Here is a 23,462-nt window from a genome sequence, read left to right on the forward strand (position 1 = left end):
CACTTTGCTTCCTTTATTGGAAAATAAACAACATGGATTTATATCAAGGGCAATGTATTTTACTTGATTCTCACAGCAGGGAAATTCTTCGACTGGGAATTCGTTTCTGAAAATCGGGAGTCACTACACATGACTTTTACAGCAGCTGAAATGAATTGTCAGAAGGTTTCATATTTACATAGCAAACTATTATGTTTTGATTTGGAATGCGCTGGCTGAAAGCAAAGTACAAACAGATTCCATCAGAGCTTTCTAGAGCAAAGTGGAACAAAGTGGGCAGACCAGCGGCACAGTTGGTATAGCTGTGGCCTCACAGCGCCAGAGATCCGTGTTTGATGCTGTCCTCGAGTACTGTCTGTTTGGAGTTTGCACGTTCTTCCTGTGAACGCATGGGTTTCAATAGACAATAGACAATAGACAATAGACAATAGACAATAGGTGCAGGAGTAGGCCATTCGGCCTTACGAGCTAGCACTTCCATTCACTGTGATCATGTCTGATCCTCCACAATTAGTGCCTGCCTTCTCCCCATATCCCCTGACATTGCTATCTTTAAGAGCTCTATCTAACTCTCTCTTGAAAGCATCCAGAGAATTGGCCTCCACTGCCTTCTGAGGCAGAGAATTCCACAGATTCACAACCCTCTGTGTGAAAAAGTTTTTCTCATCTCTGTTCTAAATGTTCTAAACCCCTTATTCTTAAACTGTGGCTCCCGGTTTTGGACTCCCCCAACATCGGGAACATGTTTTCTACCCCAGTCGCTCCATTCTATCAACATATGACAGTCCCGCCATCCTAGGAATTCACCTCATGAACCTGAGCTGCACTCCCTCAATAACTAGAATGTCCTTCCTCAAATTAGGAAACCAAAACTGCACACAATACTCCAGGTGTGGTCTCATTAGGGCCCTGTACAACTGCAGAAGGACCACTTTGCTCCTATATTCAACTCCTCATGTTATGAAGGCCGACATGCCATTTGCTTTCTGTAACAGCGCCACCTTTGGTTGGAGGATTGTAAATGATTGAATAAACCACAGTGCAGCTGTGTAGTCATGTTCCGGTCAGCAGTAAGTTATCTTGTTATTCTGTGTCCGAGCTCAAGATATCACATATTGGTGATGAGGATGAGATCGTGGATTCCCCAGCTTTAATTGGTCATGTAGATAAGGAATTCTACAGAGGCACGGAGAAGGTTGTATAACATTTGGTGTCGGGGAAAGCTGAAAATCTGGTCACAAAGTTTGATTCTTGTGAGTGTTAAAAAAGAAAATTTAAAATGGTAGAGCCCAGTGGATTTATAGGACAATTGTGTGAGTTCCAGCAAGGCCGGGAAACGTTCAGTGCGTACATCGAACGATTAGGGATGTTTTTTGCTGCAAATAACATCACTGAAGTAGAAGCTTCTGATGCAGAATCAAGATGTTTGAATGAAGCAACTCAAGCACAGAGAAGAGCAATTTTTCTCACTGAAATGGGTCCCGATGTTTATGATACAGTGAAGAATTTGTTAGCTCCAGCCAAACCAAAGGACATGCCCTTGAAGGATATTCCTAAGAAGCTAACAGAACATTATAACCCTAAGCCCTTAGAAATAGCTGAAAGCTCGTTACAAATCTGCTAAAGAAAAACAAAAATGCTGGGAGTAACTCAGCGGGACAGGCAGTATCTCTGGAGAGAAAGAATGAGTGACATTTCAGGTCGAGACCCTTCTTCTCCTGAAGATGGGTCTCGACCCAAAACCTCACCCATTCCTACTCTCCAGAGATGCTGCCTGATCTGAAAGTTACTCCAGCATTTTGTGTCTTTCTTTAGTGTTAACCAGCACCTGCAGTTCCTTCCTATACTACTTTCAAGGCTATCGGTGCAGAAGAGTGCATCCAAAATGATGCATTGGTCAAAGGGGGAATGGGGTGCAGCCTACATTTCCTGTGGGTGATCCTTGCAACCATATTAGAAAGCAGACACTGATCCATCCAGTCTGGAGAAATCTGTTGTTGGAATATACAGGAGGGAGAATACAACACTCTTGCCCAGAATTGAAGCTGCACTAAATGAAGTCAACTTCCAACACTATTTCTGGTTTCAATAAGGTTTTCGGTCTGAAGAAGTGTCCCTGACCCGAAACGCCATCCATCCTTTTTCTCCAGAGATGCTGCCAGATTCGCTGAGCACTTTGCGTCTATCTTCGGTATTAACCAGCATCCTTTCCTTTCTATACACTTCAGTAAAGAGACACTGGCTTTTAACAATGTTTTTATTGATTTATAATTTACATGGTGCTGCACAAACCACAACCCTATTTCTGCTCCCCTTTCATAAGGAACTGAAGCGTTTTATAACACCCTGTGATCTTTCAGCTGGTAATTCAATGGTACCAGCGTTTCCTGCTGCCTAGATTTTGTTTTAAGCGCATGTGGCTCCTCCATATTTTAACATAGTGTTTTCCCACCCACCCAAACAGGCCTTCAGGCATAAGCACTGTCAGAGATGTGTTAGTACAGGATCAGATATTCTCTGAAGTCAAGTCTGACTACCACTCTGTGTACATCTATAAGCAGAGCAAGCCAACATCCATGGGGGAACAGAAATAGGATGTCTGGCCCTTTTTGTGGTTTGTGCTGTCATTAAATAAGATCATGACCAATTTTCGACCTTAGCCAATGTTCTTATCTGATCTCTACATTCCTTGATTCTCTTGGTATCCGAAAAGTTATCTTTCTTGGCCTTGAATATACTCAATGACTGTGCTTTCACAGCTCACTGTAGCTGTGAATTACAAAGATTCACAACCGTCTAAGAATTTTCTTTTCATCTCAGTCCTAAATGACGAACCATTCATCCCAAGATTATGCCTCCTAGTTCTTATAAAAGAGAATGCCCATTTCTCTCAGGAAACATCTTCTTTCTGATATGACTGGTATGAATATTGATTTCTCTAACTTCAGGTAACCTCGGCATTCCCTCTCTCTGTATTCCTCCCCCACCCAAGTTGCACTAGCTTCTTGTTTTCACCCAACAAACAGCTAACAATGGCCTGTTTCCTTTATCATCGTTACCTTTTTGCATATCTTTCATGCATTGTTCTTTATCTCTCTACATCATCGTCTATATCTCTTGTTTCCCTTATCCCTAACCAGTCTGAAGAAGGATCTCGACCCGAAACGTCACCCATTCCTTCTCTCCAGAGATGTTGCCTGTCCTGCTGAGTTACTCCAACATTTTGTGCCTATCCCCGTTCTGATTTGCAGGCAGGCCCAATTTAGATAGCTGGATATTGAACAAAGTCTTCACCAGAAACAGACAAGGCCCTCAAACATATTTACAACAGATTCCCCAAGTGCTGCTTTTGCCGCATTTGGTGTTGTTATCACTACTTATTTCGCAGTCACAAACTGTGGGTAGGAAATGTGTCAAGAGCATATTGCCCCTCCGTATCTAATGGGACTATTAAACAGCCATCAGAGAATGCAGGAAGCAGTTCTGTCACCCATTTAGTTCATTTATCCTTGAGTATTTTGAGTAATTTCACTAACCTCAATTTTGGGTAATTCTGTGCCACTGATATTTGCTGGACCCATTTTAGTTCTGCACCATGATTTTTACAAGCTGCATGTCCCCTCAAATTAGGAAAGCCTAGCCATCAAAATCAACTGCCATGGTCATTCATTACACTGTTAAACAGGGCTCTATACTTACCCTATAGGAATGAGAGATAAAAGTACATCATGGCCATTCATCCCATTGTGTACAGAACAAAAGGGAGTAGAAGGAGCTGTATAGATTTTCACTGACACTGGTAATTCATTGCTATCATCTCTTGTTGACTAGGACATAAAACAACAATGCTGGAAATTAGCAAAGGACCAAAACGATGGAGGTAGGTTGGTACTGTCAACTTACGCTGGTTACTATTGCCCTTCACATGGAGATCCTGAATGTCAACAGACTGAGGAGAACAAAGATTAATAGTGAATAAATCTCATGGATGATGTACCATATAGGTTGCAACCAACATGCTTTGCCTCCTGCAATCTATTTAGTTGAGAAATTCAATGAGGCTTGTTCTGCCAACTTCATCATAATTTATTTCCTTTTGCAAGTAGCTTCATAAAATATTCTAATGACACTTTAGAGGCATTGAGGATGGCTAGTTGCAGCTTGGAGAAGAATAGTACAGTGGTGGAGGAGGTCCTGCATTGGCCTGGGGCTTCCCTGAGCTTACTTGGATAGGGGGTGCTCCAGTCCATCCAGGATATGGACCTGACTTTGGACATTTTATTTTGTATATGGTGCCAAAATATGGCAACCTGTGTATGTGTGAGCTATGCAAAAATAAATTCACTGTGCAATGCATATGTTCCAATAAAGAACCATTGAACCATTGAACACAAACTCAAGAAAATAAAGAATGGGACCTTGAGAGATATGAATGGACATTTGGCATGTGAACAGAACATCTCCAAACTTTTCTGTCCGTCTGTCTTTACTTTTTTCTGTTGTTTTTTTTGTCTTGTTTTGGTTAAGTTTTAGTTTGTTGGGTTGTGTTAGAGGGGGTGGAACATGTTCTCTGTCTCTTCCTTCGGGGGAATGCGACTTTTTCATGTCGTATCCCCCCTTCTCTGCCTCCGTCTGCGCTGAGGCCTAATGGCGGAGCTGGCGGCCTCCAGCCTGCGACCGACCCCGAGGCTCCGGAGGCAGAGCCAGACAGGACTTACCAACGAGAGGCTGGCCGTCTTCGGGGCTGAGCAGCGGTGGCCCGACTTGCTGGTGCGGCGTTCTGGCTTTCGGCGGCGGCCTGGGGCTGATGCAGCGGGGCCCGGAGCTGGGGCAGCGGCCTGGAGCTGGGGCAGCGGCCCGGAGCGGAGACGGCGGGACCTGGAGCAGCGACTGTGGGACCAGAAGCTGGCGCGGCGGCCTGGAGCTGGGGCAGCGGCCCAGAGCGGAGACTGCAGGACCCGGAGCTGGGGCAGCGACCTGGAGCTGGGGCATCGGCCTGGAGCTGGGGCAGCGGCCCGGTGCGGAGACTGCAGGATCTGGAGCTGGGGCGGCGACCTGGAGCTGGGGCATCGACCTGGAGCTGGGGCGGCGGCCCGGAGCTGATGCTGTGGCGGGCCGTCTCGGAGCGGGGATGGCGTTCCGGCTATCGGCAGCGGCGACATCACCACGGAGGTCCGCTGGACTGGAGAGCGGCATCTCCGGCCTGGATCGACCGCCTCAGCGCAGAGGGAGAACAAGGAGGGAAGAGACGGAGACTAAGACTTTGCCTCCATCACAGTGAGGATGTGCTTGGTGAACTCACTGTGGTGGATGTTTAATTGGTGTTTATTGTATGTTTTGTTATTATTGATTCTGTGTATGACTGCAGGCAACATAGTTTCGTTCAGACTGTAAGGGATGAATGACAATAAAGGATCTATCTATCTATCTATCTGTTCAAATCCTGAGCAAAATTGTTGAGGATTCAATTTTGCACAGGACACACTTCCAATTGTAAGCAGGGAACTAGCCTGTAGATATGGTAATGGCAAAATATGCACTCTCTTCATGACTAAGTCACAAAGATACTATGTGGGATCAGTGAGATGCTAGTTGGCCAACAATAATGGAAACCATATAAAACCACAGATGCTGGAAAAGCATTATGAGTAAAGGTTCACGACCCAAAACATGAACTAATTTCTCTCTCCACAGATATTGCTCGACTGGTTAATTTTTCCAACATTTGTTTAAGCCAGTGGGAAAAGCAGGAAGCCTATAAGCTCTGTAGATGTCAAAGACAGGAAACCTTGCAAAGCATGCAATTAGAGACACAGCCTGGTCTGTAATTGTTTTGATATAGGTATGTTGCAAAGCCAATTACTAGTAACGATGATTGCCAGTTCTGACTCTTGTGGTTCAGACACAACTTGCTCAATGTAATGAAAATGTTCTGCTGGAGTGCAATACAGTCAGTACAGTCATATAAGGAGGTGAAGACAGGGATGGTATGTTTAGCACACCTGAAGAAAGCATTAGAACTGCATATTTAAGACCACCTTGTTGATGGTGCAAATAAAATCAAAATGCACATCACTATGTCTGTCTTAAATAGATCCATCGTTTTCCATTATGATAAATCCATTTTAAATGGTTGTGGGCATACGTGTAGAAAAAGCCCTCCAACTTATTGGGTATTGGTATTGATATTGTGGACTGAGATATAGTGATAAACATTTTTGTGGTTGCTAGAATGAGGTGGATGAGCCATTATGGATTCTGAGCAGGCACCAGCATGTGGTCATAGGTTACACAAAAAAGCTGGAGAAACTCAGCGGGTGCAGCAGCATCTATGGAGCGAAGGAAATAGGCAACGTTTCGGGACAGACTGGACTGTGAGAGGTGGATTGAAGAATATGTATTGGAAAGGATAATTCCAATGGACAGTGACAAGATCATTGCTTACTTTGGTTCATGCCCCCCACCCCCAAGCAGATCACTAGTCAAGTGGGCTTGAAGATGCGAAAAGTCTTCAATGAGCAGAGACGGGATTACAGACCACGTCTTCAAAGAGTTAGATGCAAAATAATGATAGGACAATTTCAGAGTTAGATTGAGATGTGAAGTCTCAGGGAACATGTGTTATGGGTCTGGAGTCAGTGAAAGATGGTTCACTAATAATAGCTGGGTAAAATGCATCACTTGAATAGTACAATCAATGAGCTGCAGATGCTGGTTTACACAAAAGGACACAAAGTGCCAGAGTAACTCAGCGGGTCAGGCATTATCTCTGGAGAACTTGGATAGTATACTTTTCAGGTTGAAACCCTTCTTCAGACTCTCGGTCCAGACCCTTCTTCAGAGGCTGGGTGTCACTTGAATTGTGACTTGGCCATCTTGAACAATGGGATTTATCACAGGCATTGATGGCAAGCAGCTCAAGGGAAGGACATGTTATTATTTGAATAGTATGTGAGAACCAATACATGGCAGCTTGGTGACAACAGCTGTGTTACCACAGGAGTACACACATAAGGTGAGAAACATTCTGATGAAGGGCTCTGACCTGAAAAACATTGACTCTATTACTCTTTCCTCTTGCAGATGCTTCCCGACCGGGTGGTGAATCAGTGGAATTCATTGCCACAGAAGGCTGCGGAGGTCAAGTCAATGGCTATTTTTAAAACAGTGATAGATAGATTCTTAGGTACACAGAAATGCTGGAGAAACTCAGCGGGTGCAGCAGCATCTATGGAGCGAAGGAAATAGGCGACGTTTCGGGCCGAAACCCTTCTTGATTAGTACAGGTGCAGGGTTTACGGGGAGAAGGCAGGAAAATGCAGTTAGGAGGGAAAGATAAATCAGCCATGATTGATTGGCGGAGTAGATTTGTTTGGCCGAACGGCCTAATTCCGTTCCTGTCACTTATGAACTTATGGCCGGCTGAATGTTCCCAGCATTTTCTGCTTTTATTCGGGAAACCGAGGACAATGCGAGATGCTGCCATGGGATATTGATTGAGCTTGGCACAGACAATCCGAATGAAAAAGATGAGTGTGCGAGCTCTGGGGACAGGCTTGGTGTCTGCTCAAGCTTGGTTACTAATTGCTGAATAGACTGAATGAAACACTGATTGGCTTGGATGCTTTCAGAGAGGACTGCATTGCAATGTAGAGCCAGTTCTGAAGATCCTCTAAAGAGTGCCCCAGTAGACATGGACGCCTAATGTCAGTGCATTATGTTGCAGCCAAAAGACACACTGAAAAATGACATGGCACAGTCAAAAAGACTTGGAGATAGTCCAGAATAGGAAGGCCAGAGGGGATGACTTCTTGACTTCAAACGTTTCAGCAGGGAAAAAGGAAAGGTTACTGCCTTCAATGAAGGAGGTTTTGGTGATTGTTCTCTTTATTTCCTGATGCAAGCAGCAACACAAAAAGAGCCCACAGATAAAAAGAAAATAAATTGGCTATACCACTAGCTCATAACGTCACGGGTGGTTGACTGGAATACAAAAAATGTTATACTAACACAGAGAATTAATAGCATAGATATAGCAAGCAAGATATTGCAGTGAAAACATCAGGAATATGTATATTGCCAGTAAGGGAAGCAAATCATAGCATCAGGGAAACGTACAGCACAGAAATGGCTCTTCAGTCTATCACAACCATCCCGACCATGATGCCTATCTAGGCCAATCCCATTTGCCCACATCAGGCCCACATCTACGCAGTCCTTTATTATCTAAGTACCTGTCCAAGTGCCTTCTCAACATTGTAATTGTATCTGCTTCTGCCATCTCCTCCGGCGGCTTGATCCGGATAACCATCTTCCGTCTGTCTTGAAAAACTTGTTGCCGAGATCTGCTTTAATTGTCTCTTGCCTTAATCCTGTGCCTTCTAGCTTTAGTGTTTAAGAAGGAACTGCAGATGCTGGAAAATCGAAGGTACACAAAAATGCTGGAGAAACTCAGCGGGTGCAGCAGCATCTATGGAGCGAAGGAAATAGGCAACATTTTGGCCCGAAACGTTGCCTATTTCCTTCGCTCCATAGATGCTGCTGCACCCTTCGAGCTTTAGACTAGCCCTCTCTGGTATAAAGATTGTGACCATCTATCCTATCTACGTTCTTCATAATTAACTTTTATAAAGTTACCCCTCAGTCCCCTCCAACCCAGTGAGAATAAAGCCAGCCTGCCAAATTTCTCCTTCCATTCCAAGCAACATCCTGGTGAATCTCTTCTGCATGTTCTCTATTCTGATCAGATCTTTCCTATAGTGAGATAAGCAGAATTGTGCCAAAATATTCCCAGTGTGATCTAACCCCAATGTTCAATCCAGCTGCAATATTCTGCAATTGATATTGGTCTGGTCACTAAATATTGGGGATTCAGCATGTTAAGTGATGTCCTGTGATGTGCCTGTATATAACTGCATCCTGCTGATTAGAAGTGGCGAAAAAACTGGGCCAGGTTGTTGACTGTCAGAATCAAGGGTGCTCAATTCAAGTCATATTTGAGGAGTCTTGAATGCATTCCTTCCAGCAACTATTGACTTGCTCTCTGTCACTGATAAATCCACATCCATACTCTGCCATCAACAGTGTGGAGCTTTCATGTTTGGACCATAGATTCTTTATTTGCAGCTCTGTCAGGGGAAAGAAATTACCAGACAAATGGCGGAAAAGATTCAAGGTTAATCTCAAGTGTCTTGGCGAAATGCAGCATCCCCAAAGATTTCCGGGCATCCGTGTCCCACAACTGTTCAAAGTGAAGCAACACCATTCAGGACGATATTAAGATCCACAAGGTCATGCATCGAGAACATGCTGAAGATCTGCATAGGAGTGGATCACCTGACAAACCAAAAATAGACACAAAAACTCGAGCATTTCTGGAGAGAAGAAATGGGTGACGTTTCGGGTAGAGACCCTTCTTCAGAGATGCTACCTGTCCCGCTGAATGACTCCAGCTTTTTGTGTCTATCTTCGGTTTAAACCAGCATCTGCAGTTCCTTCCGACACATTTCACCTGACAAACTACCGCACTCTCTCCTTCTGCCCCCTCCCCATCTGTAGTTCCCACGTCGACCTCAGACCATAAAAGAGTGGAAACAAATCATCTTTGTTCCCGATGGACTGCATAAAAATATACAGAAACTATTCGATCTACTGTTTAAAAAGGCTGTTGTGACAGCAGCGCTGTTATGGCGCACAGTACGTTGACGCTAACCACATCTCGTTGGTAGATGATTGACGTAAAATGGGGAGCTCGAACAGCTAGAAATACATTATCATTCCTTCCATTACTGAAGCCCTGTTATGTACACTGTGAGGTGGAGTCAACCCCTTGGCAATAGCATTAACATCAACAATAGTGCTATGTTGGAATAGACATCAGGCGAAGTGAGGCCTTCCTCGTGAATGTATACTCTGACTGGTTTTAACTCACTTCGAGCATGTTTACAGGCAATCAATGCATAAGAATTCCCAAACTGTTGTAAAATAAATTTTAAAACTAGCTGCCTGCATATTTGTGCCGGATTTTGTCATTGCAAAAATAAGCAAACTATCTGCATTCACCGCCATTGCACTTTGTGACTGACGATAAATTCAGGGAATCCATCAACACACGGCTTAGTTTGGAAATGCTCAAGTTCTGTCAGTGGTTCATCCATCCTTCATGGATTGCATTGTTCCTTTTTCCAGCAGCAGCAGCCAGGGAAATCAAATGAGTTGATGAGAACTTTGAGTGTTCACTGCGTATCTGAAAATGTTCTGCCTTGTTGCATGAAGCCTAAATGAGTTTTTAATAGGTTACTGAGACACAGTGAGATAACAGCAAATGTTCCATCCCTTTTTTCTAAAAATTAAATTATAATTCTTTCATAAATATTTCAACAGATATTTTTGAATATTTCAGTCATTCCATTAAATACCAAAACTTTACTTGGACGTTCCGATCTTTATTCTGCAATAGCGATACAAAATGAGATGGGATAGTGAGTAGGGAGTGGCGGATAATAAGGTTTCCCAGGGATACAGCCAAACTGAGTGAGTGGGAAAGAAGTGGAAACTGGCACATAATGTGAAAATATATTGAGTTTCATTTTTGCTCCATGATACAAAAAAGTTAACTATTTCTTTATAAATGGGACATTGGGTAATGTTTACGTTCCAGGCACCTACAGTACGTCACTCAAAGACAACGTGCAGGCTCTGTCAGCAATTCGAAAGCAAAAGATATGTTGACTTTTATTATGAGAGAATTTGAGTAAAGAAATATTATTGCAATTGCACATGGCTTTAGTGAGATCACACTTGCAAGATAGTGTACAGTTTTAGTCTCTTTACCTAATAAGGATATACTTCCCGTAAAGGGAGCGCAGCCAAAATTCATGAAGCTGATTCCAATAATAAACTTTAAAGAAAATGAGTTGATGAGCCTCTATCCTCTAGAGCTTAAAAGACTGAGGGAATACCTCATTGATACAAATTTTAGGTAGGTTGAATGCAGGCAGCACGATTCTCCTCTGATGAAACTTTACAGTAAATTTACAGTAAAAGCAGGAAATGTAGTCTCATAATAATGGATAAATCTTTCAGGATTCAGATTAGAAAACATTTCCTCTGGCCAAAGGACATTAATTCAAACTGGAGATCAATATATCTCTGGATATTGAGGGGGTGGTACGGTGGCGTAGCGGTAGAGTTGCTGCTTTACAGCGCCAGAGACCCGGATTCAATCCTGACGACGGGTGCTGTCTGTATGGAGTTTGTAAGTTTCTCCCTGTGACCGCATGGTTTTCCCCGGGTGCTCCGGTTTCCTGCCACACTCCAAAGATGTATAGGTTTGTTGGCTAGTTGACTTGGTAAAGTGTGAGTAGGGTGGCGTTTAGCATGTGGAGATCACTGCTCGGCGTGGACTCGGTGGGCCGAAGGGTCTGTTTCTGCACTGTATCTCTAAAGTAAACTAAATCTAAACTGAATCAAGGGAATGAGGTCAAGAGCAATGGAACAAAAGACGGAATAGAAGTAGGGTGACAGTAGAAGATCAAGAACTTAAAGCCATGATCTTAAAGCCATGATCTTAGTCATGATCTTAAAGCCATGATCTTAAAGAACGACAGAGCAGGCATCAAGGAACAAACAACCTTTCTTATTTTCTTACTATGTTTCCTTCTATTTAGTTTATTATTTACTATGATTGGCCACCTGACCAACGATGAAATCATGTAGAAACAAGGAACTGTGGTTGCTGGTTTACAAAGTGCAGGTGTAACTCAGCAGATCAGGCAGCTTCCTGGATAGATGATGTTTTGGGTCGGAACAGAAGAAAGGTCCCCACCTGAAACATCACCTATCCGTGTTCTCCAGGGATGCTGCCTGACCCACCACTTTATTGTGTCTTTTTCTGATGATGCCATGGTTATTGCAGGTCAGTGATCACATTAAACTCAAGGTCAGTGGCAAATCCCTTCACTATTGACCTCTAGATCTGGAATAGTTTGTATCTAAAGATATTCTGAGCGGTGGAGAGGAGTGCAAGACCTACTGGCTGGCACTGACATGAGAAGCCGCATTGCAGGATCAAATAGTCCTGTGGGCTTCATCTTTGGGAGATAATGAGACTGTTGTGAGCAAAGTAAACATAGCTGTCAGTAGCACTCATGGATACAGAAAGATTCCCTTTCATCGCATGAATTGAATTAATCAGGGATGTAACTTTTTACCATTGCTGCTCTTTCATTCCCCTCGCTTCCTTAGGTTAACAACCAACCCTTTCATCTTATTGATGTTAAGGACTAGGTTGATGTCCTGACACCATGACACAAAAGATTCTCAACCACATAGTCATGTAGGAATTAGAGCACACAGCCTTGAGGGGCAGCAGTGGCGAGGGTCAGATTGGGGCAATGTCCCCAAAACCAAAACTTTCCAAAAGTTTAGGGATTGGCTTATTCAGTATTATGGTGTTGACGGCCGCTGAGCTGTGGTCTAGTTTAGTTTAGTTTAGTTTAGAGACACAGCACGGGAACAGGCCCTTCGGCCCACCGAATTTGCGCCCACTAGGGACAATTTTTTTTTTACATTTACCAAACCAATTTACCTATATACCTGTACGTCTTTGGCGTGTGGGAGGAAACCAAAGATCTCAGAGAAAACCCACGCCGCCATGGGGAGAACATACAAGCTCCGTACACCTGTAGTCGGGATCTAACCCGTTTCACAGGTTGTAAGGCAGTAACTCTACCGCTGCGCCATCATGCCGCCCTAGTCAATGAATAGCATCCTGGCAGAGGTGTTTTTATTGGTCAAAGTGATCCAGAGTTGAATGTGTTGCAAGAGAGAGATGGCATCCTTTGTAAACCTGATAAAGCTGATCCAAGCTAATTAGGTGAGTGCACTGTTAGCATTGTATAACTGAATAAAATAAAATTAATCAAAATCACTTTGCAATTGATCATTCCATGGAAATTAAAGTTATATGTTGTCCAAGAGACAAATATATACCCTCACTCCTGCAATGAATACTGAGGTTTTGATGAATCTGTGCAATGGTGGAATCCGTTCAGCTTCATTATGTCTGACCTTTCCTGAGTTTCATGTAAAGATCTAACTTGCAATCTTGTTTTATTGCTGGCACATTCAGAGGGGGAGGAATCCTCAGCACTGTTCCTAATGTGAAATCATTCATTCATACTCCATTATGTTTTGCATGGCCTCTTAAACTAAAAATTTGAAATACAGGTCTGATTGAATGCTTTCGAATTTATGGAGTGGTCGATCGCCCAACACAAAGAACGCTGGTGCAGAAAAAATAGTCAACTTGCAAACTGGTAGATCCCAAATTCAGCGCTGACTAGATGCCTAGGAAACACAATGAAAATAATTTGGTTGAGTATAGAACTAAATGTAATCATGAAGTAGTGTGGAAGGTCCTGTGCCTTTTATTCACATGACTTTAGTATCCTTTCATCCTGATGTAAATGATTCATTAAAACCAATACATTTTTACAACCCAACTGTCTAACTGGTATCTCCTGCCAAAGCAACAGGGGCCTTGAAATTAAAGTGCATACAAGGCCTGCCAATATCAAATTATCTTGTATTCTGATATCTCCAAGGTTTAATTCTCGGGTTTCATCTATTTCTCATTAAGTGCTGTTCATTTTGTCTTGCCATGCATAAACACAGAACAAATCCCAATATAAACACCAATTAATACAATTCCACATCTTTATTCTCCCTTTCAGAATGGCAGGCAGTGACTAGTGGGGTACTGCAAGGCTCGGTGCTAGGACCACAGCTATTTACAATATATATTAATGATTTAGATGAAGGGATTACAAGTAACATTAGCAAATTTGCAGATGACACAAAGCTGGGTGGCAGTGTGAACTGTGAGGTGAATGCGATGAAGATGCAGGGTGACTTGGACAGGTTGGGTGAGTGGGCAGATGCATAGCAGATGCAGTTTAAAGTGGATAACCTCACATTTATCCACATTAAACTGCAGATGCATAGCAGATGCAGTTTAATGTGGATAAATGTGAGGTTATCCACTTTGGTGGCAAAAACTGGAAGGAAGATTATTATCTAAATGGTGTTAATTTGGGAAATGGGAAAGTACAACGTGATCTGGGAGTCCTTGTTCATCAGTCAATGAAAGTAAGCATGCAGGTACAGCTGGCAGCGAGGAAAGCAAATGGCATGTTGGCCTTCATAACAAGAGGAGTTGAGTATAGGAGCAAAGAGGTCCTTCGGCAGTTGCACAAGCCTCTCATGAGACCGCACCTGGAGTATTGTGTGCAGTTTTGGTCTCCAAATTTAAGGAAGGACATTCTTGCTATTGAGCGAGTGCAGCGTAGGTTCACAAGGTTAATACCCGGAATGGCGAGATTGTCGTATGCTGAGAGAATGGAGCGGCTGGGCTTGTATACTGAAATTTAGAAGGATGAGAGGGTATCTTATTGAAACATAAAAGATTGTTAAGGGCATGGACACGCTAGAGGCAGGAAACATGTTCCCGATGTTGGAGGAGTCCAGAACCAGGGGCCACAGTTTAAGAATAAGGGGTAAGCCATTTAGAATGGAGATGAGGAAGCACTTTTTCACACAGGGAATTGTGAGTGTGGAATTCTCTGCCTCAGAGGGCAGTGGAGGCCGGTTCTCTAGATACTTTCAAGGGAGAGCTAGATAGGGCTCTTGAAGATAGCAGAGTCAGGGGATATGGAGAGAAGGCAGGAACGGGGTACTGATTGCGGATGATCAGCCATGATCACATTGAATTGCTGGCTTGAAGGGCCGAATGGCCTCCTCCTGCACCTATTGTCTATTTTCATTGGTACAAAAGAACTGTGGATGCTATAAATCTGAAAAATGCAAGCATGGTTTAAGTTGTAGATATCTGATAGGATGTGTTGAAAGAAGAGAGGACATATCTGTTATTGGGTGCAGAACAATGAAGTCACAATCATACAAGGAATTTAACTTGCCAAGTTAGTCATACAAATAAAAAGCGACGGAACACACAAAACACAGTTTACCATAAACATCCACCACATTGACTCCTCCACATTCTTCATTGTGATGAAAGTCGCAAAAAAGTTCAATTCTCTTGCTTGCCTAGCTCTCCTGCAGTCAGGGGTCTCGAGCCCTCTGTTGACGGAACGATCTTGGCTCCGGTAGCCAGCAGCATTTGGTCCCTCTGCGTCAAGGCTATCAACTCCTGCACCGGGAGGATGTCAGCTCCCCCGCCCCGGATGATTGAACTCCGCGTCGGGGCTGGTCGAGCCTCTGCGTCGCTGTAGCTTCCCGACTAGCCTCTCCGGAGACTGCGAGCTCTTGATGAAAAGCCCACAGGTTGGAGTGATCCCAGGCAAGGGACCGGCTCCGATGTAAGTCCACGCCCCACAGTGAGGTTCGAGGAGGCCTCTAACTCTATCGATGGTGGGTTGCAGAGCGCCCGGAGTTTCAATACGAAAATTAATTACATCTCCGGCAAATTAAGAAACTGAAAAAAAAGGTTTTCCCCGACCCCAACCCCTCCCCCCACATAAAACCAGCCAAAGAACATTTGCACAGACTTTTAACACACACTAAAAATTAAAAAATGATGAAAAAACACACAGACTGTTGGCGCCCCTGGTAGTCAATGGCAGTCTTTCCAATATTCAGTGTGGAGTGATGTAAGACTGGCTGGTTGATTGTTGTCACTTATTTTATATATTGTACAAAGCCCAGGTCAAGTGATAAAGGCCAGAAGCAACTGAATCCTATAGATTATGAAGGTATCAGGCCTTACCCAGTTGGTGATCACAGTTGGGTAAACTAATGGATTGCAATAAAATGCAATGAATGTAATTAAAAGTAAATAAACTGTAACATAAATTTAGAAATCTCCTTAAGATATGGCTACTTTGATGGATTACAATGGTTGGTAATCATATTACTAATCACAATATGCTTAAATGGACATATTGAGAATGTGATCAAGCTTAGATATAGTGACTCCTTGGGAACATAACATTTGCCAGTAAGGCTTGCCTCTGAAGAATACCTCGTGGACAGGGATTGTAGGGCCAATGGATGTCCATGGAACCATGGATTCAATAAGAGATACTTTCATCAAAAGGGAAAGTGAAAAAAATGGTTTTTAAAAACTCAGTGTTTCGAAATGAATATTTAAGTTGCTGCATCAGAGTTATTCCCCAAAGTGAATTATTCACTTTATTTTATATGAAATTTCCTACTAATAAAATCATATTTTGAACTGTTAACTGAAGGAGCACAGCATCAACATCATCGGAACAATGTGGAAGATAAATTAGAGGCATGTTCAGTGATTTGAACATTATCATTTCAATTAAGGCTCCATTATGTTTCAGAATTTGAAAGATTCAGTTCGTAATTTGGTTTTAGGATTTACACTAATTGAGATTATATTTGTATTCTGCTATTGTTCTGTGGGTTATTCATGGATATAACATTTTCCCAAAAGGGTACATTTTGCTCAATTGGTTCAACATTAAGTATGTCATCAAGGAGATTTAAAAGTAACAAATTATTGCAAAAACAGAAAATAAAATCATCAATAACTTGCATTTAAATATAGCACAAAAGTTCAGAAAACAATAACAAATCACCTCAAAGGCACATTTTCAAACAAAATATGATTGCGCCACATTAGGTTGGGTTTAGTTTATTGTCATGTGTAACGAGGTGCAGTGAAAAGCTTTTGTTGCGTGTCAACCAGTCAGTTGAAAGGCAACCTGATCAGTCAGCAGAAAGACAAAAAAGGCAGATAGCCAAAAGATTGATGAGAAGTTTTAATTGGTGGAGTAACTTGAAGAGGTAAGAATGATAAAGTAGCAGAGAGAGTTAGAGAAGGAAGTCAAGAATTTAGATACTTGAAAGGTGCAATCGCCAATTGCAGATGATTAAAAGGCCAGACTAATAGAAGTATAGGCATTTCAAGATTGTATGGTCGTAGTAGTTTAAAGAGAAAGGGATGGGTGAAGCCAAGAACACACTCATTTCACTCCTGTCATTGGGAAGAAGATATAGGAGCCTGAAAACTGTAATGTCCATGGAGTGGGCGGGCGGGAGTGATGGCGAGTGAGCCTGTGGGCCAGACATACGCCGTCAAGACGCTGCGTACGTCGTCAAGATGCTGTGTACGATGGTGAGATGCTGCGTAGGCCCTCAATGCGCCTGCGGGCCAAAGGCCATTAACGCGCCGGCTCTGTCACGCTGGCTCAAGTTAAATTTCGGCTGTTCCCCCGCTGCTTTTCTGAGCATGGCGAAAAGCAGCGGGGGAAGAGCCGATCTTCGGCTTGAGCCAGTGTGAGAGAGCCGGGCTGTCGGCGTTTTTGTAGGAGAGCCGGGCGGGCAGCGAAAATCGGTAGCTGAATAAGAAAAATGTCGGCGTTTTTGTAGGAGAGCCGGGCGGCAGCAGCCATTATGGTGGCTGGCCAACAGGAGGCGACAAAATGAGTGAGGGGAGGGGAAAGGATTTTATTAAAAATGTGTAGATTAAAACGCCGAAATTTAATGAGGATTGGATTTGCGAAGGTAAAAGTGAAATGTCTAGCGAAATGGAAAAAAAATCTTGGAGTTTTTGCGTGTGGTTTTGGTGGACCAAGGAATCAAAGGCCCCACTAACAAAATAAAGTCACACACACACAGAGTTGTAAAAGCGTTGTAGATATAGATATATATGATATATATAATAAGATTATATATAATAAGATTATATATAAAAGATGAATTTAAAATATTATTATGATTATAATAAAATATTATAATATAGTAGATTATAATAAAAGGTTATGTATATATATATAATATTTCTTTCTCATTTATTATATTGTTTACATATTCTGTTGTGCTGCTGCAAGTGAGAATTGCATTGTTCTATCTGGGGCAGATGACAATAAAACACTCGTGGCTCTTGATTTGAAAATAAGGTTGTGAATGTTATGCACTGCACAATGTTCATTTTATCTCCAATTTCCCATAGAAGTGGTCAAGGAGTTAAAGCTGAGTCATTTTTAACTAAGGATCAATGGAAGGCAATGTGCACAGAGGTGATGTTTTAACAAGAGTTTGTGAGTTAGGGTACTGGCAGCGATTTTGAATTATCTCAACCGTATGAATGATCGGAGAAGGAAGGATCTGAAATAGCATTTTGTAAGCAAAGACATTAGTAGTAGATAAGCCAAGATAGGGGATAAGTTTAGGATATAACAGGATTAAACACAGGCAATCTTGGTTGGTTAGGTGGATCAAAATGTATTCCTGGGGTCAAATATGGCACCAAGATTGCCTAAGGTCATAAGGTTCAACTTCTGAAAAGGTGCAGTCTCACCAACTTTTAGTTGGAAAAAAGTTTCCGGTTATCATGTACTAAATGCCTGATAGGTAATCCTACAATTTACTATTTGGTGGCAAAGTTTAAGGTGGTGCCAGTGAGGAAAAGCAGAGTGGTGTCAGCATCCGTGTGAAAACTGATGCAATGTTTCTGGGGAATGTAGCACTTGTATCTAGAAGGGATCCAAGGATTGTTCCACGTGTGGTGGGATCTGAAGGTGAAACTATTTCAAGATACACAAAAAAAAAACAAATATATTACTGGATCTGTGAGGTATTTTTTCTCTAGAATGCTTTTGACTTGTCCCTCAAATCATTTGTTATCTGCAAAATAACTTTCCATATGTCTCATGAGTTTACACCCCCTGTCCCAAAAATGTCTTAATTTTACTTAATAACCACTGTTGAATTTTACACTTCAGTAACTGCATGCAATTCAGGGTGGTGGTTGACAGGTTGGAGAATAAATCCAAAATTCCAATTAATAGAATAAAAGTGTGGGCTTGTTCCTGGACAACAATTTATTGTCTCATTGTAAAAGTACATTGCTGGTGGAAGAAGAACATGTCAACTCAACAGGCTTGCTGATCCAATCAACCCACTCTTCACCCTATATGTACAAACCTCTGCATGCATTTTGCATTTAATTAATGGGAAATAGATGTTAGGTGGAGGCAAATGCACGTCTCGAGAAAAGTGGTATTTTTAAATTCCCATCTCAGTTACTGTGACATTTAGGTTGACAGTTAGATTTATTATTGTCACATGTAACAAGGTACATTGAAAAGCCATGCTTTGTATGCTATCCAAATAGATGAGATATACCATACATAAATACAATCGTCAAAATCGAGCACAATGGATAGGGCAAAGGGGAAGATACTGGGAGCAGATTTAGCTCTCAGCATTGCAGTACCTTGCAGCGCATCAGTTCCATAGACAAAGTCCAATGTCCTCAGTGGCGTAGAGGTGAATCGGACAGCACCATAGCTAATGGAAGGATCATTCCAAAGCCTGATAACTGAAGGGAAGAAGCTATTCCTGAATCTGGCAGTACGCCTGACATTTCACCATTAACTAAAAAAACTGTCAAAAATTACACCACTCACTGCATTTAACTTGGAGTTATCACTGTGTGAAGATTTTGTCCACAATTCCTTTTGATCAACAATGTTAGCGATTGTTAGGCATGAGACATAAGGCATTAATTCACCATTAACACAAAAAGTAGACACAAGAGATGGCAGACGCTGCAGCCTGGAGCAAAAGCAAGCAGCTGGAGGAGACAAGCAGATCAAGCAACATCTGTGGAGGCAAAGGGGTGGTTGACAATTTGAGTCAAAACCCAACATCAAGAACAGGGGAGATAGGCAGTGTAAATTAGTGAGAGGGAGGGGAGAGGCAGAGGCTGGCAGGTGATGGGTGAAACAAAGTGAGGAGGGGAATGATGGCATTTGGAGCCAAATGGTGGGGGTGGGGGGTGCAGGATGCTAGACAGCAGCTGGTAAATGAAATTAGAAATATTAATGTGATCCAGTCTTCAGAAAAACGTGTAAACAATGCAAAACTGACTGATACTTTAAGAACATTGCAACTAGCGATTGATTGTGGGACTTTTTGCTTTTGCACTATTATGAGTTATGCAGGACAAGGCAACAAGTAAATGTTTTAATCGAACCTCAAAAAAACTCCGAAGATGAGATTCAGAAATTGCCATTCTGCCACTTGACACAAAGTTAGACACATTTGTTCTCTCAGTCAATATTCTGGGTGTTCGTATATCATGGGAGCTGTCCCTGAACACTATAATAAAATATTAATATTTTGAGCACCTGAACCTTTCTGCTCAGAAGCCTTGTGAAATTCTCCACAGATGTTTGAATAATCAAAGATGGCCTGTCAGTTGAGATGTGCTCCCATTGTAAATAGGTAATTCTACAAAGTTACTTGTCTACATCTAAAATGTTGAAGTAAACTATGTAAAAGTTCAGTGAGACAGTATTTAATCATCTACTGTTACCTTTGTGTTTAAGGATTATCAAACCTCAAAGTACTTTTGAGATCCTCCAGTAATTCTCAGAGGAAGAACCTTCCATAATGCTTACTTGTAATTTTGAATAAAGGCCTTTTATATCCACAGCTCCTGTCTCACTCAAAATCTCATACGTACAACCTGAGAGGCAACTTGTTCACCCAGTGGGTGGTGGGTATGTGGAAGAAGCTGCTAGATGACGTAGTTGAGGCAGGCATTAATAACAACATTTAAAAAATATTTGGACGGGAACATGGATAGGAAAGGGTGAGAGGGATATTGGCTAATTGCGGGCAGGTGAGACTAGCGTAGATGGGGCATTTTGGTCGGCAAGGGGAACATTGGGTTGTTTCCATTCTGTATGGCTCGACAACTCGATGACTATAACTAGGAGCAAATATAGATCAGCAAATACAAACCTAGTGGGTGAACATGGCTTAGCCTAGATTTGGGTATAGACCCCAGAGCTGTGGATGACCTTGAGTTTATGGAGGATGCTTTAGGGCAAGTCAAATTTAGAAAAACCCTAGGCAGGATTTTAGGCAGCCCTGGGCGGCAAGGTGGCACAGAGGTAGAGTTGCTGCCTTACAGCACTTCCGGCGCCAGAGTTCAATCCAGACTACGGGTGCTGTATGGACGGAGATTTACGTTCTCCCCGTGATCTGCGTGGGTTTGCTCTGAGATCTTCGATTTCCTCCCAAAATCCAAAGACATACAGGTTTGTAGGTTAATTGGCTTGGTATAATTGTAATTTTCCCTAGTGTGAGTAGGATAGTGTTATTGTGCGGGGATCGCTGGTCGGTACACACTTGGTGGACCGAAGAGCTTGTTTCCACGCTGCATCTCGAAACTAAACTGAAAAAGGAGCATATATATGTCTCTCTGACAAAGTTAAGAATTTTGTGTATTGCTGTATGTGTTGACAGAGTGTATTGTTTCTATACATTTCTGTCACGATAGAAAGGCAGTTTTTCTCACTTGGATCTCAATCCATCCAAGTATACGGCTTCATCCAAGACCGCGAGAAGTTGCAGAGGATTGTGGACCATCACGCAAACCAACCTCCCTTTCATTGATTCCAGCGACACTTCATGCTGCCTCAGCATGGCCACCAGCATAATCAAGGACGAGTCTCACCCCGGATACTCCCTCTTATCCCCTCTCCCATGAGGCAATAGTAACAATAGTAACGCAGACCTCCAAATTCAGGGACAGTTTCTTCCAAGCTGTTATCAGGCAACTGAAACATCCTATCACCAACCAGAGAGAGGTCTTGAGCTACATCTACCTCAATGGAGACCCTCGGACCACCTTTAATCAGACTTTACTGGACTTTATCTTGCACTAAACGTTATTCCCTTTAACGTGTATATGTATACTGTGGATGGCTTGATTGTAATAAAGTCTGGTCTTTTTGCTGACTGGATAGCACTCAACAAAAAAGCTTTTCACTGTACCTCGGTACACGTCACAATGCACTAAGCTAAACTAAACTAAATTAAAGCTGTAGTATGAAGGATAACTTGAAAGGTATCATCAAGTGTGAAGACTAGATTGATCCTGTTTCAAATTCTATTATGAAATGATTCAATTTATTGTCATTGTCAGTGTACAGTACAGAGACAACGAAATGCATTTTTAGCATCTCCCTTGAAAGGGAGACACAGGGCGTCGCGGTGTGCCCGCGCCTGCCGCCGTACATTCCATTACAGGCAAAGGTGGGTGAAGTGTCTTGCCCAAGGACACAACGACAGTATGCACTCCAAGCGGGATTTGAACCGGCTACCTTCCAGTCGCCAGCCGAACTCTTAGCCCATTGTGCTATCTGTCGCCTTATAGTATTATGTGGCATTAGCTAATATATGTGTCACATGTATAGCCACATACATCACTCAATTGCATGTAGATGTGTGTAAACATGGTGGTTATGTTTTGGCAATGTAATCAACTGGGATATTTAATGCTAACACTGGAATAAAATACACAACATAATGAATGCTATCACCTCAGTTATTCGTTTAGCAGTTCCCACTAAACTACACTTCAATTGATTACTGCCAATTATTTTACAATATATTATGTGGTGAGACATTATTTACATTCCATTTGCATCTGTGTTGCCTCCCAACTATTTAGGAGGGGTAATTTATTTAAGCGGTTTGTACAAAATGTGTTAATATATTCTAAATTTATTGGAAATTTCAGCAAAATGAATGGCCACAAGAATTGTTTAGGAAGTACATTGTAATCAGACTTGCTAATCAATAAGTATTAATGAAAATAAATTAACCCCACTGGTTGTTCTTTAATGCTCTATGTGGTAAAAACAGCATGTAGCCTAGTTCTGTGTTCACTCCCTTTGGAAAGAATGTCAGAGGAAATTGTACAAGATGCTGATGTATTGTCCAGCACACTTAATGCCGCACACTGGGAGTGAACTTCTATGCACGCATGTTTGCAAGAATCAGGCTAATATGCTTATCCAAACCTTTTTTTGTTCCCTCATTCTTGTTCCCCTGGTAGGCTGATGTATTAAGGGCATTTTGAAAAGGTTCTTTCAAGTCTTGAGGCTGCTTGGAACAATAACTCACAAAACACTGGGATACTCTTGATTATTTTATTTTTGCAACCTCTTCTTCTCATTATATCTGTGATAGATTTTCACCTGTAATCACTCCTACATCCTCCACAGCTTTACATATTACAATTTTTTCAGTTTTCCTCAAGGCTTGTAGATGCCAGTGATTGTTTACCATTGTCCTATATACAGTATTACGTGCTTTTCCAGTTCTTGGACTCCAGCTGTTTTGTTTCTTGCATCCCAACTTTAAAGGGCTTGTCCCACTATAAGAGCTCTCCCAAGTTTTAAAAATTCAAACTCGTGGTAAGTACGTAGAATGTACGCAGCGGGTACGTCGGAGCTCGGGACATCTCTTAGCGGCTCGTAACGCTAACAGCAGGTACTTGGGAAAGCTCGTGAAGTTTTTTCAACATGTTGAAAAATGTCCACGAGAGCCCCGAGTACCTACGAGCGGCTATTACCGTAATTCTCCGAGTTCGAATCAGGGGAAACTCG

This window comes from Leucoraja erinacea, chromosome 10, assembly GCF_028641065.1.
Source record: "Leucoraja erinacea ecotype New England chromosome 10, Leri_hhj_1, whole genome shotgun sequence".
Classification (NCBI taxonomy): Eukaryota; Metazoa; Chordata; class Chondrichthyes; order Rajiformes; family Rajidae; genus Leucoraja; species Leucoraja erinaceus.